Source organism: Mytilus californianus, unplaced genomic scaffold (genome assembly GCF_021869535.1).
Source record: "Mytilus californianus isolate M0D057914Y unplaced genomic scaffold, xbMytCali1.0.p SCAF_8, whole genome shotgun sequence".
NCBI classification, from domain to species: domain Eukaryota; kingdom Metazoa; phylum Mollusca; class Bivalvia; order Mytilida; family Mytilidae; genus Mytilus; species Mytilus californianus.
In genome coordinates, this window is record NW_026262734.1 from 7,311,892 (window position 1) to 7,326,101 (window position 14,210).

Sequence of the window (14,210 nt, forward strand, 5' to 3'; positions counted from 1 at the left end):
TCACCTTATTTTTTATATTTTGCAATAATAGAAAACTTTTTCCTAAGTAATACTTTAATAAATATATAGTTATAAGTAAATGAAATTATTTTTGAAGCAGTAACAACAAAGTATTCACTAAAAGGGAAGCTTTGTATGTCCCTCTCTAGGACGCGGCGTACATTTAAGTTTTACGTAAGGACTTATTGAAACCTCCATGGAGTCAGTAAACTTGTATATGGATAGTTCATTCAGCTTTAATATTTATTATCCCATTTCTTTCATAAATGAGTGAAAGTTACCCCAAAATGTTTATTTATTGGCCTAAAAAGTTGAAATTTTGAGGAAATGAGAGGTATAAATGGACCAAAAGCGACCTTTTAACGAAGACAAAGAGGTCCATTAGTGATATTTATCATCCTGAAGTCATACTTTGTATTATATTCAACTGTTTGTAGGCAGATTAGATAAATATTTAATCAGTTACTGGTCCACACTATATTCTATCATGATGCGGCTTGATTTGGATTTTTCAAAGAAACTTTGCTCGAATCGTTGTAGATGACGTCTTACATTATAATAGATTTTTCTTAAACAATTGAACTGATTATGACAAAACTTGTTGTTAATGCTTGAAATAACCAGTATTACAAACGAAAAAAATCATATTCCATTTATTCAACAAAACAGTCTTCTTTAGGTGTAAGACCACCAAATCATAGTACGTCACATCCGGTTGCATACGAAAAGGGGTTATTTGAATTTGACAGTTGCAGATATTTAATCCTACATTTCATTGCAGTAAAACATTTCAGAGTCATAAACTTATTTCTTGGGTGTTTCAAAGCACCATTATTTTTTATTTGGTGTTTCTATATAAAAGGGGTGAAAACTTGATTGGTTAACTTCCATTGATGGTTATTTTCTTATATGCAATGAAATGTTATGCAAAATTTTGTCTACTGTACTGGACAGGATAAAACTTTACTTATGCTAAGTATTTCTTTGTTGAAACAAAGATAAATTATTTGAAAGTGCAAATTTAACAAAGACTAATAGGGGAAAATCAATGGCCGTATTACACCTATAGTTGATTTGTTTCTCTCGGTTTTAGTTTGCAACCCGGATTTATTTTTTTTAATCGATTTATGACTTTTGAACAGTTGTATCTACTGTTGCCGTTTTTTACCCTTCCTGAGCACATGAGTTTCCCCCAAAATTTTAGTGGGGTTCATGTTGCTCAGTCTTTAGTTTTTATGTTGTGTTTTGTGGACGTCTTTCTGTGGGTTTTGTTTTATTATTGCTATGTAGTTGTCAGTTTTTCTTTTATACATGAGTTTGGAATGTCCGCATGGTATTTTCATCATCTGTTTTACAACTTTTTTTTTTTCAAACTGACCATGTACAATATCTGACTTGAAAGAGACCACTTCACATAATTTTCATAGGAAGAAAACTCGAATGACTGTCTTTTTATTTTACCGGCAAAGGCATGGTTTTCAAATTACTAAGTAACACCTCAATACATGTGTAGGACTCTGAACCGTGATGGTAATCCGAACCGCGATGGTCACGCTGAGGTGCGATGGTTTGACGCTGAAGTGAGTTTTTGGTCACACTGAAATGCGATGGTGGCATTGAACGCTATCTTGTTGATAGCTACGCCTAGGTTCGATGGTGGTAACGCTGAAATGCGATGGACTACATAAACTATATTTTCAATGCTTTTCATATCGTATGTAGAAGTCAATTTGTATGTTAAAAGAAGTTTTCAGGGTTTTTAAGTTAATAAGAGGCTTATAAACTTTAATTACTACGAGAAATGGGGAGGATTAGTGCAACGCCTGCTTTCCAACTGGGTATACTATTTTTCAGTTGACTTTATTTATCTTCATATGTGGATTTTTCTTTTTTTAAATCTACAATAGGTATCATATAGACCATCGCACATCAGCGAACGAACCATCGCACTCCGGCGGAGACCATCGCACTCCAGCGTGACCATCGCACTTCAGCGTGCCCATCGCACTACAGCATCCCAATCGCACCTCCGAGTCCTACACATGTAAAACGTTTTTGTTTAGAGTAAATTGATCTTTCTAGAACGATCAGCACATCATCCATCTCCAAGAGCAACTGTAAGGATAAACTACTACATTGAATAATATCAATAAGATTGTTTTCATTTTAAAAACAAAGATAATCGATTCAAATTATCATTACAGATAATTGTTAGAAAAATGTGCAAATTATACAAATGCAATTGCAAATTAAAGTAAACAGCAAAACTATTTAAAATCACTCTATATACACTTTTTTTTAAATCTCAACATAATATGGCATTTGAATACACAAGGTATCAATAGAAAATATATGATCACACAGGTATATATAGGAAAATAGTATTACTCACTAGATATATTTTACAAGGCCACAAATTAAGAATAAATGAAACTACTTGGCCAATTAAAAAAAAGGAACAGAACCAAGGTTGATATGAGCTCTAAGCTTAAAAACAATATCTTCTCAAAGCAACTAAAAAAAGTGGAATATTTCGAAAAAAACTTTATAACCTATCCCGTTTATCTGAACAGATACATATACCGATACATTCCAATCGTAAAATTTATATTTTATTATATTAATATTTACAGTAAATTATTTCTGAAAGTTTAACCTTTCCTCAGGGAGTAAAAAACTTAGTCATTAGTTTCTGAATAACTTCTAAATTTATCAACGGAGAATGTCAGAAACAGTATATTATATCTTTGTCTTATTTTATTTCAACGTTAGTCGGCTCCGCCTTTCTTGCTGTTTTTTAATTGTAATTGAACTGTGGCTTTAAATATGTGTGCTGCAAAGTCCGTACATTTTTTTCTGTATTTCTTTATATTTGGATCTTTTTTTATGTCCTTCTTTAAAGACTGTTCACTAATATATATTGAATAAAGTCTTAATTCTTAACAGATTTGTAATCACCCTGTTCTCTTCTGGGGGATTACCATATTTATCAGAATCCTCTTGCATGTTTTGAAACTGCTGCAGTGTAGGCAGCAATGACTGGTATGGATTCAGATAACCGTCGTTTGGTAGCCGAATCCTATATGACGAATCACATGAGTTGTAGCCATAGTAAGACGTCGTTGTTCGGTTGATGGAAAAATTAAATTCGACATCTCAAGCTCGTTGATATGTTTATTTTTGTGACCACTTTCCTTTCGTATTGAGACGTTTTGGCTTGTTTCAACGTCATGTTCTATGTTAGTTTCGCGGTTACTTTCATATATATTTCGGTTAATTCCTGCATTTTTGTTAATGTATCTGATAATGAGAATGGCGGAAATGTCGGGTCCACACGATATATATATTATAACGTCTGTATTTATAATAACTACAATACAATAAAAAAATATGTATAAAAAACCTATCACTTTCCTTCATTCATTTCATTGTTAAAAATCGTCCCATTAAGGGTAACGTCCAATCAAATCTTTACCTTTGAAAAATTATTTTTGTTTTGCTATTGATTATCAAAACAACATCATTAGTTATCCGCCAAAAAGATATACATTTAGTTCCGAAATTCTAAATTTGTATAATTCAATGTCTCGACATCGTTTCGATTTTATGCACACTACTGCAAACACCTCACAAATTGCTGAAGCTGTAAAGGTCTAATGATTTATTCAATTAATAATTTTAACACTAAAATGATGAGAATATTTGTAATCAGATTGCTGATTTGTCATTGAACATGCTTGTTGGATTAACATTTTGCACATAAGGCCATCTTAAGATGACCCTTTTTTGAATATTATCATGTTACACGCTGTGATTAACAAATTTGACAGAGCAATGTAACATATCTGATTTGTTTAACATTTATACAATAAAAAACTAAATATTAGAATTTAGCTTATATCATGTTTAAACAAAATGATAAAAAGCAATCATCTTGTTTTATCTGCAAATTGTGTAAAATTGGAGTTTTGTAGTTATACGTGGAAAAATAATTTTTATGTTAATATAAAGAATACTAAACGTTAACATTTTAACATGTAGTTTGAGAAGTTTACACTTAACACAAACTTTTATGAAAAATAAAAAAATGTGGAACATCATGATCCTATTCTAATTTTTTTTAAAATATGTATATTTACTGTACCTCCATTTATGAAATAACCTTGTGAAATAACGGTGTGAGCCAATGCTCCGTGTTGAAGACTGTACTGTGACCTATAATGGTATACTTTTATAAATTTTGACTTGGATGGAGAGTTGTCTCATTGGCACTCATACCACATCTTCTTATATCTATTATCTTTATTTTCTCCACTTATATGGCTTTATTTAAAATATTTAATACTTAAAGTTTAGGAATTAAGTCTAGTCTTATCTCAAAATATCCGTACTAAAAGGTCTCCATCGATTAATGTATGCTATTTAAATCCAAATTGCTGACGACATATGCAATGTTCAAAGGAATATAACATATTTCGAAGATATTTGCACGAATGATATCCCTTCCATTGAGCTCTTATGTAAGAAGAAACAATAGATTTCTATTATTATATTTTTGAATTAATGTCCTACACTTTATTTAACATTATCGAAATTATTGAAACCCATATATTCATGTTTATTAATGTATACGTAATAATATACTAAGACAGCTCTCCTTAAAAGACCAAATATCTGCAACTAGAGGATTCGGTATGTATAATATATTAATTTATTAAACTTCTATTTTTGTTTGTTTAGTTTGCCACAAAATGTGTAAAATATAACAGTAACCTACATAACGAAACAAACAACATATAAGTTGCAATTTATTTTAATTTTGAAATTTTTGACAGGCTGAAGTGTTGGATACATGTGCCAGACACTAGTCAACATTTTAACAATTATTATAAAAAAACATTTTAATCAAGAAAACAATTCGTCTGTATAAATGGATAATATTTTCCTAAACGTTTAAGTTAATTGTTTATTTCGTTAATTAAATCAAATAACCAACACAAGTAAAGCAGCAGTTTGTGCAATTCATGATGATAAGTAAGATGTTACCTTTGTTATTTATTCATAAAATGATATGGTAATATCAGCAAATTTCATTAAGTCCCTATGTTATCTTCATGTCAATAACTGTTGTATTGTTTCTAAAATTAATGCACTTGTTTTCGTTTATTGCTTTTGCATGTATCAAATACTTGCTATTCTAGTTTAACTTTTTCCACTTTATGACATGCACAGGACTTTATAGCTCATTGTTCCATACGGTCATAATTGAGACGTACTTTGACCTTAAGTTACTTACACCAACACTTTTTAATCTCTGATGGATGTTAGTCACATTGGTTTACATATCATATCTTCCTTTCTAATATGAAACATTGTTTGGTGACCTGCATGCTATTGCTTTTTTACTTGATGAAAGCCATCTCATTGAAACATAAACATTTTTTGATTGAGTTAAGCCTTCCAATTGATATTTCATAGTGTGTTTTTCTATGTTGTGATGTTATACTATTGTTTCAGAAAAGGGAGAAGGTTCGGTACCATTAAAACGTTTAATCCCGCTGCAAATGTTTGCACCTGTCCTAAGTCAGGAATCTGATTACTGTAGTTGTCGTCTGTTTATGTAGTTCATACGTGTTTCTCGTTTCTCGTTTTTACATAGATAAGACCGTTGGTTTTTCCGTTTGAATGGTTTTACACTAGTAATTTTTTTTGGGCCCTTTATAGTTTGTTGTTCGGTGTGAGCCAATGCTCCGTGTTGAAGGCCGTACCTTGACCTATAATGGTTTATTTTATAAATTGTCTCTTCGATGGAGAGTTGTCTCATTGGCACTCATACCACATCTTCCTATATCTATTAAGTATCATTTGCCATGTATGTGTGTAAATGACTAGCTGCCTTTTCATTGTCATTTTAACTCGACATTTGTTTATTTTATTAAAAATAAAGATACGCTGTATTATAATACCTCTGCATTTGGTGAAGTTATGGTTATTTAACAGTTTGTATTCACACATTGCACCAGAAACTCTCAAATTTGTAATGTAGTTTAGAAAATCCTTAAATATTTTCATCCTGTAGTTGGAGCAGTTCAGTCGGTTGCTTTTTAATTCCCTGTTAATAAAAACAATAAACATGAAATATAAGACCCTCCATGATGCAATATCTACAATGTATCTACAATACTACTGTTTTTAAATACACCAGACTAAATCCATGTATATCATGTTTACATAATTTAAAAAGAAGTCGAGTACATAGACATTGGAAAACAGCCGGAAGAATATAAAAGGGTTATCACATTGCTGACGTTGTCTTTACACTAACATTGTGGAAAGTGTACCATCTGACCTTTAGCAGGAGTGAACATGGTTTACTCATTAGTTGACATTGGGTTTTTACTTCGCTTCGATTACTGCATTGATTACTAGATTATTACTTTGAGTAGTTTGTCACTTTTTGTTTTACTGAATACCCATAATGAATTAAATTCTTATTAGTTGTCATTGGCTTTGGAACAGCTTGCGTTTGTTTCTACTATATTCCTGTTATGCAGTGTTGTCATTTTAGCTGTATTATTAACATACATTGCCACATAAGCGGGGGGTTTGGCTAGCCATAAATCCAGGTTCAACCAACTATATTTTCTAAAAATATCCTTTGCTAAGTCAGGAATATGGCAGTTATCAAATAGTACTTTTCTATGTATATTGACGTTTGTTTATGATGCAGTTCAGTGTTTCTGTTGTTTTAAGTAGTAACCCGAATTTGTTTTCGCTTAGTCGATTTATGACTATTGAACAGCGGTATACTACTGTTGCCTTTATTTACAGTTAATACCAGAATTCTGAGGTCGGTATGTTGTATCTTTTCGTTTTACTTAAAGTAGCAGTTTCTAATAGAAATACTCACAAAATTCGTGCAGCATGTGGAATATTAGACGGGAATGTCGTTAGATTCGAGTTTGTGTAATCAACATCCAAGTTCCAGCATGGACAACCATAGACTGTGCTTCCAAAGACAGTGTTTACGAATAAAATAATTGATCTGGACATTTTCATCTTAATACGCCTGCAAAATATGAATAATACTGTAAAAGTACTTCTTTCGAATTAAAATAATGAGTGAATATTGTCATCAAATGCTGAAATCTAATCATTTCATTCTAGAAATTGTAAACATTTTAAAAAATTGAAAAAAAATAGTTATTTTTCTAGAGAATTTAACGCAGTCACTTAATATAAAGTTCAATCACTTCTATCATGCGTTCATTTAATTATTCTTTCATCATAAAATCAGTTTTATAACTATTTTGAATAAAACCAAATTCGTGAAGCAATGTGCAAATTGTATGTCGTTTGATCAACACGAAAGAGGTCTACATTTAAAATAAGAAATTTTATTTTATCTAATTACTCATGGCATGATCAGCTGTAAGTACTAGTAAAACATAATTAAGTTGTTGTAACAGATGGATTGAAATGAAAAGCTTTGGGTTTTTTAATGTTCTTGATGAAGGTAAAATGTAATCCAATAAAAGCGCTTCGGACGCACGTAATTTATAACGTGCTATTTTCATTTTTCCTTTATCCATACAACATTAATGAATTTCGAAGGTAATGCAAATCAAACTTTTAAATTATAATGCAATAAACAGAGCAAAAGTGGAAGACTTGTAGCTACGACTCAGGGAATATATCATACAGGTTATCATTGAAATGGAAACAGAGTGTTTTCAGTACAAAGGATAGTCGCACCTTTAATGTTAGTGAAAACACAGACATCAAACAATAAATTACCACAAAAACGATCACTTCAAAAACAAAAAAACTCCAGCTTTTTTTAGTAAGTTATATGAATGCACTTAAAGTTTCAATAACTGACACCTGTATATTACTTGATCGTCTGGAAGGATATTAATGAACCAGATAAAACACGTTACCTCTGTATACATGCAAGGAGATGCACGGCGTCAATAAATGAAACGCCGATTCGATGAGACAAGAAAGCCACAAAACATGTTTAACCCCGCCGCATGTGTGCGTCTGTCCCGAGTCAGGAGCCTCTGGCCTTTGTTAGTCTTTTATGTTTTTTTTTAATTTTAGTTCATTTATATGTTTTGGAATTAAGCGTGACGTCCATTTTCACTGAACCAGTACACAATTTTATTAAGGGGCCAGCTGAGGACCACCTCCGGGTGCGGGATTTCCTCGCTACTTTGAAGACCCATTGGTGGCTTTCGGCTGTAATTTGCTCTTTGGTCGGGTTGTTGTCTCTTTGACATTTTCCCCATTTCCATTCCCAATTTTATAAGAAAGCGTACAGCTTTTAAGAATTAACATATGTCCAAACTATATTTAAAAGACTTAATCGACTCATGTAAACTAACTTGAATAATTTAAACAAAACTGTCAACGATCTGTCATTAACATTGACTTTTACAAACATAAATACGATTAGACAAAACGTATCCCATGGTGAAATCTAGATTTTGGATAGGCACACTAAATGTGTCGCTTGTATGAGATCTTAACCCTTTTCATTTAATGTCGTTGACTATACTAACAAGAAGTATATAAATGAAATGACAATACACTCAAATCCTTTTACATCTAACTAAACAATGACAATGTTGGCAATTGCTAAGTCGATTAATCATGTGTAGCTTGTCTTTGGTGTTTGTTGCTGATTGTTCCATTTTGTAATTAAACACAATCTTTGTATATTGATGTGGATTGATACCTGTTAATAGCTCAAAATGAAATTTTAATTTACTCAGAGCTGGTGTTATTTTCGAATCAGAAAGATATTTCAAAACGATACAAGTAAATCGATTACAGAAAATTTAGAACTATTTTCGAAAACAATTTCTACGAATCATGGTCGATGATATATATTAATAAATAAGTATTTCCATATATATTTGTTTATTTCATGGTTGATAATGATATGATTTGATGTAATTGGGATGTAACTAATTAATATAGAATATAATAATGCTAACCTGAGCGTAACCCGAGATTTCTTGTATTAATAAACAGGGACCATGTTGTGTTTAAGTATGTTAAACTGTCTTGCTACAATTCTCTGTGTGACTGATATTATTTATTCTGCAGACATTCTAATAAAAAAATTACTAACCGGATTTAAGTGATGGTTGTTCTTCTTCAATGAAACAATGTCTCAATTTGTAAAGCTATTTGTGTATTTCGTCCACTTTCATTTTAATACATTCCTATTAATCGAAAATATTTTCTGTTCTTATTAGAAATTTACCAACGCTATGGGTTATTATATTCATATTTAATTAAATCCTTCATTTGAGTGTACTTACAATTGAGTTGTTTTTTCCGTCGAAAATATTTAAAGGACGTGTTACACTGTTAAACATTTGTTTTTGCGTAAATACATTAACACATAATTCAAATCAGATAAAAGTGCGACAATAATGTTTAAATATTGAATGAAATATTTACCTGATTCGCAATTAACATTATTGTATACACCAACCTTTGTATTGATTACCTCTTAGCATGGTCCACCATTACAGTTTGTAAAATAAACCTTTTAAACAATCAAATTCCAAATACACGCTTAGGTATCCTATGAAAAGTAAACATAATCACATAATCACCGTAACTGTAAAGATGTAGGTCTGTTACTGTTCCGATTTGTAAGCAGACATAAAATATCATGAATGAATTTATATCCATTCATGTTCATTTATGTTGATTCATTTTATTAAATTGTGTAAAAATAACATTTATATATATCTTATTATACATTCTCCCTGGATAGCAAATTGTTAAATAGCACATAGTACAATATAAATCGTTTAATTGTAAAAATAAAAATTAAAACACGGATAAAGAGTTCAAGTTTCGAAAGCATAAAACAAAATATTGTTAAATAAATGATGCTGTGTACGGAGAGTTCAAAAGAAAATCAATTACAGGTTGCTAAAGTAAATAATGTTGCACAGTTAAGCACGCAGATATTTTTCATAGCACGTGAAAATAGTTTAAATATGTTCTAATAATCATAAAGGCATTATATATCATGTTTACAATGTAACTGACGCTATGATTAGCCACTCTTTGTGTCCAGGAAACTAAACATGGACGTGTCAAGGAAGATTTACGAAAAACTAAGTAGGGGCCTCAATATAAATCAAAAATATATATGTTTACATAAATTCGCAAAAAATCCAACGGGAAACTGGGTTCGACACATCTTCTTGTGCGTTAGCAGAACAATATCTCCTTCGACGAGATCGCAGCATTCTTTGGTGCATTGCCTTCTTTATTGGTGTGACGGTATAAATACCTTCCTTCAAGGTTGATGAAGAGATAGAACGGTCCAAATGGCCCTCTTGTTAATCAGATGTGATTTATTTCTCAATACTTTGTGAGTAGTTGATTCGCATCACTTGCAGCGAAAGTCGTTTTGTGTTAACAGTTCTTCGTTTTCTCAGTTGAAATTGAACTAAATACTTGAATTATTTAAACCGATGCTGTGTCCTAGAAAGGATACACGGTCTTGTTGCTGACATTTTCCTCCAAGTTAGTGTTAACTGCCGTCTAATGAACGCTGATTTTATAGATGGAGTTAGGAGTGAACCTAAGCGCAGCAACTCTTCTGATTTGTCTCACCTCTGACTCAAAGTTAAATCCGGGATTGTTTGATCTGGAACATTTACTTATAAATGCAGATTTTAGTGAAAGACGGAATAGCAACTCCGTATTTTATTTATGTCTTGAAGACCTTGTTGTCCCATTTTACTCTGAGTCATTAAGGATATTTTACAAAATTAGATTGAATTCCGTACGAAAAATTAAAAACAAGCTAGCAGACATCCAAGCTTTGGATTTTCTTTTTTTTTTATTCTTTTAATGAGAGAATATTTGACAGCGGTCGATACCAAAGGGCAATCAAATTCATGTATGGAAGTCGAAGGAAATCTGACAATGCGATGACAAAAAAACGACAAAAAGGAAACAGGATGTACGACAAATAAGTCTACTAAATACTACATCGAAAACTAACGACTGAGCCATCCGAAAGCCACTAAAAGCCAGGGATGAAATTGTTTGCTCCGGAAGTGTTTTTCTCGATGTTGTATATTTTTGGTACTTTTACTTCATGTTACTGTATTGACCAATATTTTACGTAAGCCACAGGACATTAACACAAGAAACAATCATTCAATAATCTGTGGTGTCTAGTACCCGTAACTATCAATGGTGAAAACACTATAATCCCCTCTCCTCCCATAAAATAATAGATAGATTAAAGAAGTGATATCTCTATTCTTTTAACATGTCTACCTTTTTAAAATGAAATAAGACTTTATCAAAATTTAAATCTTACATTTCTTGTACAAAGTAGTAATAAGATAGATCTATTCTTCTTTTGTTTGATAACTGAACAATTAATAAATACTTTAAGTTAGGCAAGATGGCATATATCTGCTTTCAACGATTAAAAAGGAATGTTTTCACAATTAATGATTAACGAAAGTAAGTCTCGTTTCCATTTGATGATTTTTAGAATAATAATGAGGATAGTAACCTTTAAATTTTTTGAAAACTTTTCCAAATCAACTTTGATTTTTATCAAACTTTGCAGCTATCTCAATTATATATTGATCTTACAGAATACCAGGTTGCTAGATTTTTTACCTATTAATTAAATCCTTAAATTTGAAAGCAATACACCAAATTACCACACAAACCGGCATTCTGTAAGATCAATATATGATTGAGATAGCTGCAAAGTTTTATGAAAATCAAAGTTGATTTGGAAAAGTTATTAAAATATTTAAAGGTGACTATCTGAATTTAGTCCAAACTGAAAATTCTAGCTTTTTACCTATTGATTGAATCCTTAAATTTGACAGCAATAGCCAAACTACAAAACAACCTGTCATTCTGTTAGATCAATATATAACTGAGGTCGCTTCAAAGTTTTATGAACATCCAAGTTGATATGAAAAAGTAATAGAAATTAGCAAAGGTCACTATCTAAATTTTATCAGAACTAAAAAATTCTATCTTTTTTTTTACCTATGAATTATATAATTAAATCCTTTTATTTGACAGCAATGAACCAAACTACCAAAAAACCTAGAATTTGTAAGATCAATATATAATTGAGATAGATGGGCTGATTCAGACCAGTGGAGACAAAATTTACAGGTCAAGACTGAGCCGAGACAGATCGAGACAGGTCGATAATAGTCAAGACTGAGTTGTGACTGGTCGAGACTGGTAGAGCATTTGTCGAGACCGTATTCAGACTATACCAAGATTATCAAGTACTCAATCAGACTTATTTAGTAAAATCGGGACCAAAGTCGAGTACAGTTCAGTACTGTCGAGATTATGTTGAATCTTGTCAAGAAAAACCAAGGGAATGTCAACGAACGTCTCGTCCTTTTTCTAAAAAAAGATCATCAGAAGATACCAAGACCTTGTTGATGAGTATTCCGTATCAACTTCACAAATAATACACGATGGTCTTGAATTATAGATTCTAGGTACTGGCGTTGTTTATCATCTTAATAACGTGTTATAGCATTCTTTATTTGTCTTTGTAAATTATTACTTTTACCGTTTAGTCTAATTTTGGTAGTGTCCATTTGACGGTACTTGTACATCCCGTCATTGTGTTATTGTGCTGTGGTAAATTTTTGTATTCTTGTCTTTCGATTTTTGCTTAAGTGCTTTGTTTATATGCCTTTTTGTTTTTCTTTGTTGACATATTTGTTTGTTCTTATAGTGATTGGGATTATAACACAATGTTGACTGCTGTACCCCTATTTTTGACATTTTTACCTATTATGTCTGTTTGTTTAGTTCACACATCGTTGTCAATATTATGGAATTTTATGCGACTGTCATACAAGTGAGAGGTTTAGCTAGTTATAAAACCAGGTTTAATCCACCATTTTCTACACAAGAAAATGACTGTACCAAGTCAGGAATATGACAGTTGTTATCCATTCTTTTGATGTGCTGAGCTTTTGATTTTGCCATTTGCTTAGGGACTTTCCGTTTAGAATTTTCGTCGAAGTTCGGTATTTTTGTAATTTTACTTTTTTCAGACTCTGAGCAGTTTGTAGTGTTTTATTTTTAAAGGAATGAAGATTATTCAAATTGGTTTTCAATGAATCAGCTAAACATTTTTGTTAATGATGCTCCTTACAGTTTGGACAATTGTTTAAGGTTAGGTAATTTTAGAGTTAGAAACCATAATCTAGGTACTAGTATCTGTTCATTAATCAATTGAAGTGAAATAATTCTCAACTTAAATGTCTTTTAGGTCATTAAGAGCTTGCAATTATGACTTATTTTTATAGTAATTTACAACACACCTCCTCTTTTTATAACTTGTACTGCATTGTTATTGTTTGTTATTCTTTTTTTATATCTTGAAAGGATGAAGAGCATTTGGAATCAGTATGGATCTGTTATTCGTACTTGTACATATTAAGATATTAAAATAAATCCTGTTTTACCTGAATATATTTTAGGGTATGAAATGTGTAAAGAAGTAAAACAGTGTTTATTAGAATAACTTCTTTTCTTTTGCTGAGTGGATACGAGTACCGCTGTTGTAGATGTTGTTTTTAAATTATTTAAGGATCGGGTTAAAATTTTTTTTTTTAAAATGCACCTATGTTTAACAGTTAATAATAAATTTGTCTGCATGAAATTAACAAGATCTTGGGAAATACTATTCAATGTCAAAAATTAAAAAAATCGATATCAATTTCATTTTTTATCGTTTATATTTAACACTAACTACATGGCAATGCTGTAAATGCTTGGAGTTCGTAATCAGCATATACATGTACTTGGTATGGGTAAACAAATATGTACATATCTTTGAATGGATGAATCACTGATACCGCGTTAAAGTTGTATTTATATCTAATATAATAAATCGAATTATAACAATTTGTTTTGGAAAAATATTATAAGTCACAAAACAAGAGGCACACGAGGGACATTATAAGCTTTTAAGGTAGCACTACAGTCAGAATTTTCTGACTCCAATCAACAGTCTTTAAAGATTGATTTCTCCAAAACTACTCAATGGATTTTTAAAATATTTAACTCATTTTAAAGCTGAAATATAACTCTTTCTTAATCTATAGATAAATTTATTTTTGGTATGATTAATCTCAAAATATAGCTCATTAATTGCC

General features: G+C 31.2%; 1 long non-coding RNA gene across 1 annotated transcript; it reads right to left on the reverse strand.

Moving 5' to 3' along the window:
• Positions 1–2,276: 2,276 nt before the first annotated feature.
• On the reverse strand, positions 2,277–9,354 carry LOC127711498 (uncharacterized). Its single transcript, XR_007986768.1, has 4 exons — positions 9,140–9,354; positions 6,911–7,069; positions 5,967–6,112; positions 2,277–3,370 (listed from the first exon to the last, which is right to left on the reverse strand). It is a non-coding gene; the product is annotated as an uncharacterized LOC127711498 (long non-coding RNA).
• Between the last annotated feature and the right edge of the window lie 4,856 nt (positions 9,355–14,210).